Source organism: Salmo salar, chromosome 14, assembly GCF_965601325.2.
Source record: "Salmo salar chromosome 14, fSalSal1, whole genome shotgun sequence".
In the NCBI taxonomy this organism is placed as follows: Eukaryota; Metazoa; Chordata; class Actinopteri; order Salmoniformes; family Salmonidae; genus Salmo; species Salmo salar.
Genome location: NC_138304.1, coordinates 6,078,436 through 6,083,058, shown reverse-complemented (window position 1 = coordinate 6,083,058; position 4,623 = coordinate 6,078,436).

Here is a 4,623-nt window from a genome sequence, read left to right as displayed (position 1 = left end):
GGTGGAGCGTCATTGGAAATGTAGGCTTTATTTATTTCAGCTAGCTAAACACAGCTGCTGCTGCAAACAGATGCTCAAATTGCACACATTCCAGTATGCTGAAATTGTACAATTATTACAAAACGGAGGTAAAGCAATGATCTCATTCTGAAATGTACAGAAGTTGAATTCACTGTTGACAATTACATTTTACACATTGCACATACATTTGACTCAAATGTATCCAGTCCCTACATGGTCTATTGGCCCTTATGAGTCTCTAAAGCCTTGTTCACACTGGCAGTTTGAAGTTACTCAAGTGTTCTGTATATAGCCGAATTGAATCTAATCTTTTTCCTGCAGTCTGAACAGCCAAAAAGCACATACAATCAGATATTTCTGACCACATTTCAAACCACCTTCATAGGTCAAATCAAATGTTATTGCTCACATACACGTGTTTAGCAGAAGTTATTACGGGTGTAGCGAAATTGTGTTTCTTGCTCTGACAGTGCAGTAATATCTAACAATTAATATCTAACAATTTCACAACATATACCATATGGGGCCGTTTGATAGCCTTGTTCAAGTCTCTTGGGTCGAGGCATACTCGGAGCTTGCCTGTGCGTGGTTTCTCCACCACCACTAACGCGTTTACCCAGTCGGTAGGTTCTGTAACCTTGGTGACTATGTCAGATTGCTCCATGCTCTCCAACTCTTTCTTCAGACGGGCACGGAGAGCAAGGGGAATCTTTCTCGGGGGGTAGACCACAGGGGTTGCGTCTGGGTCAAGGTGAATGGTACATTCTCCTGGGAATAATCCTATTCCTGTAAAGACATCAGCAAACTCCTCCAGTACATTTCCTGTCTCTACTGGTGCTGTTACTGATAAAACTAGCTTGATGAGGTTCATGTCTAAACATGCTTTAAGACCTAGCACTGCAGGTGCTCTAGTGTCAACAACGTAAAAGTCCAACATCATGTCACTTTCCTTGTATTTGCATTTGAAAGTGCATGTGCCTTTTACTGGGAGCTGTTCACCACCATAACCAGTCAGTCTGCGCATGGTGGGCTGTAGCTCGCACTCAGATGTCAAGCTGCGGTACTTATTCAGAGGAATAATGTTTACTTGTGCACCAGTGTCTAGTTTGAACTTTAGCTTTGTGCCTTGTGTTCCTATCTCAATGTCAGCAAAGGCTTGCTCTGTCTCTGATATGTGACTTTTCTGTGTCACTGAATCAATAAACAGTTCATCATCATTTGACTCTTTGATTGACATTTCATCTTCACTCACTGTGTACTGTTTTTCCACGGTAAGCTCTGCACACTTTTGCAAAGTGATTCCATTTACCACATTTACTACACTGTGTGCCTTTAGCTGGGCAATTTCCTTGTTCGCCATGCACTTTGTATCCACAATATCCACATGTTTTGGGGCGTTTTGAGTCTGTGTCGCTCTGTTTTGGAGTTATGTCTCTCTCCGTTCTGAAACGCGCTCTCTGGGCACCGGAGGTGTGCTTTGATGTCTGCCTGACTGCGTGCACTGCTTGTTCACGTGATGTTCACGTGATGCGCTCGTGCTGCGGCGCGAAATGGTTTTCATCTGAGCCTGTGCTAGCTCGTGAGATCTGGCTATGTCGACAGATTTGTCCAGCCTTAGCTCAGACCCAACATTCAAAAGTTTCTCTCTCACTCGCGGTGAGTGTATACAAAGCGTACAAAACAAGACAGGTTTTTCTTTATTTTTTTTTTTTACTATTTTCTACATTGTAGAACAATAGTGATTACATCAAAACTATCTATAGCTATATAGCCTAGTGTTTTTAGCTGCTATTCAGGTGCTATTTATGAATGAGAAATTAAGGAGAATGAGAGGCTAAATTAAAGATATAGCAGAACTGCTATATTTGAAGCACTACTCCCTTCTGTCCAGTTTCCCTGAAACCTGTTTTTTCCGTAACTGTCGCTTCTGCAGAGAGATCGTTTTCTAAACCAAAACTCATAAAGAACTACCTAAGAAGCTCTCGGTCTGATATGCGCTTTTGAACACCTGAGTAAACCCCACTATATTGCACTGGCGCCATGGTAGCCTTGACCACAGCATTTGTTATCTGATATCCCCTTACTTTCAATCAGTTAAATTAGTTATTTTTCAATGCCTGAGGCAACTTTTCAGTCACCTACCGGAAGCCCAAGAAAAAAGCATTTAGCTTCATAGTACATATGGAAATGAAAAGGTTGATGACTGACTTTTTGGAGAGTTACTGTCAAAATGATTGATTATATTTTGTAAAAATTGACATCGATGACAGGCGCATAGGCCCCCAGAGCTCGTGGGTCCCTCCCGTCTTGCGGGGGCTGTAGGGGTGTCCAGTACAGTGCCTGGATTATTCATTATACTAATAAAGTCAGATTTAATCAACAAATACGATAGTCAGTTTATAAAAGGTTAAGGGTACAAGACTGTGTACATATCTGGCTGTCTTGGCAAAATCACTACATATCCCATCGAGCCAAGCTGGGAGAGGCGGCCCGTTGTCACAGTTCCAAGACTAGTCAGAAATGTCCAGCTAACCCTACACCAATGACGCTGATGGATCTCAAAACTGAACTTGGACCACATTAACTAGCAATGATATCCTTCACTACTGTTGTCTTACGACACGACAGATAGCTTGAACCAGTCATGATTATTCAACAAAACAATAAATAATTTTCAAGTTTCTTTCCAGCAAATTTCTTAGTTACATGATTGTATAACTAGCAAAGGAGTTGAGGGTGCAGTATTTATCAATTCTGGTAAAGAAGACAAAAACTAGCTTCAGCTAGCCAGCTAGTTTAACCAGGGAAAACCGGGGGAAACAAGCTCAGGACATAATATAGCTGCACGCACATGCGCACAAGGCTAGTTCCAGACAAAGATTGTAGATTTTATGCCCTGATGTCAGGAGCTGGTGGCAAAAAGTTTGATTAAACAATTCATAGATGATTTAAGGAGAGAGAATCGATATACAATCCGGAAATCAGCTGTAACTGTTGTCGTGGAAATTCTTACACAGGGACACCCGAAGTCAACCTTAATATGAATCATTGTTTATTGTCAGTGCGCTGGAGAGGTTCCAACTAACTCAATGCACCATAGTACACATGTCAATCAGGAGCTCTTCCCTGGTAGACCCAGCAGTTGTCTTATATACGGCTATACACAGACAAGTTATATTTGCATGATTTAGCATAATTCATTAATCATTACCGTTTTGTTTCATCCATGTGACTGACCAATACTGTTTCATAACATGTGACAGACCAACACCCCTTGAGGCTTCTCCTCTCTAAGCTGAGACCTTGAAACTGAGATATCTTTTGTTTGTTCTCAAAACACGGTCTGGGCATACTGCCAAATTGCAGGATTTGTACAATCAGCCACTTGCATGAACACAGAAATTGGTTATTAGAACAGCACATGAATAGAAGACAGAAATGTATAAAAAGAAAAGCACAAACATAAAAATTCCCTTACACTGTCAATAGTAAAACAAAGCTTAAAACAATGTTTAAGTGAACCTGAATCCAGAAAATGAATGGTGAAATCGCTTCTGGACACGGTAGACTCCTCCTCCTCACCACTTTATTGATGGCACTTTAGCTTGCTACACAACAACTTCTGAGTGAAAGGAAGCACGAGCACCACCACCAATCAGCCTACGCCACTGCACACGCATGCCCCATTACCATGACAACTAGCGTAGCCATGTCAGCAAATGACTACAGTCTGAACACACACTAATCCCATTTGGTCACTTGTAACTTGCTGTTTGGAAATGTAGTGTTACAAAATGGATTTGAAAAACAAAATTGATTTGAGCATTAACCCTCATACTGACGATATTTTTTATCATAGCTGTGGAAGGGCCACCAGAGGGCAGGCTGGGCTCATGGATAGTAGCCCAACAAGGCGTGTGAGACAAGGTAACCAGAGGCAATTAAGCACAGCTGATGGTACTAATGACATATTCTCTTTCCCCTATAAGAGAGAGGATGGAACCAGCAGGAAGGGGGAAGTTAAACTATCTCTGTAGAATGGCTACCAAGAGAGGGGAGCATTTCAAGAAGAGCCATTAAGCCGGTGACAAATCTGTAATTGTTGTTATAGTTTAAAGATAATTGTCCTGGGTCAACTAAAGAAGATCTATGTTGTTCCTTGGGAGATTCTCATTGACTGTGTTGGAGTGTTTGTATTGTCAGAAATCTCTCAATAGAGAACTGGGTTCAATCAAGAAAACCTACTCCTGACTTGTTTATTCCACCTTTCCGCTTTAGATTGACACCAAATTACTTGGTCCGCTCACAATTCAGTACTTCAAATGTTTCATGACTGTCAATCAACTTGTTCTAAATAAATCTAAATAATTGTTTAGTGTTTCTGTATCAATATGGCCTTTTTGAAAATTCTAGTCTTTGGGGTCCTTTTGACCCCAGCCAAAAACACCTAATTCCGCATACAGCAATTTTATTAAAAAAATGACCATTATTCAGAGTGTGAATTGTTAAAATGTTAATAGGACCTCCTAAAATTTTTCTCGGCATAGTAGTAAAGTGTCATTTAATGGTATTTTTTTATTATTACCTTTTAATTTGGCATGA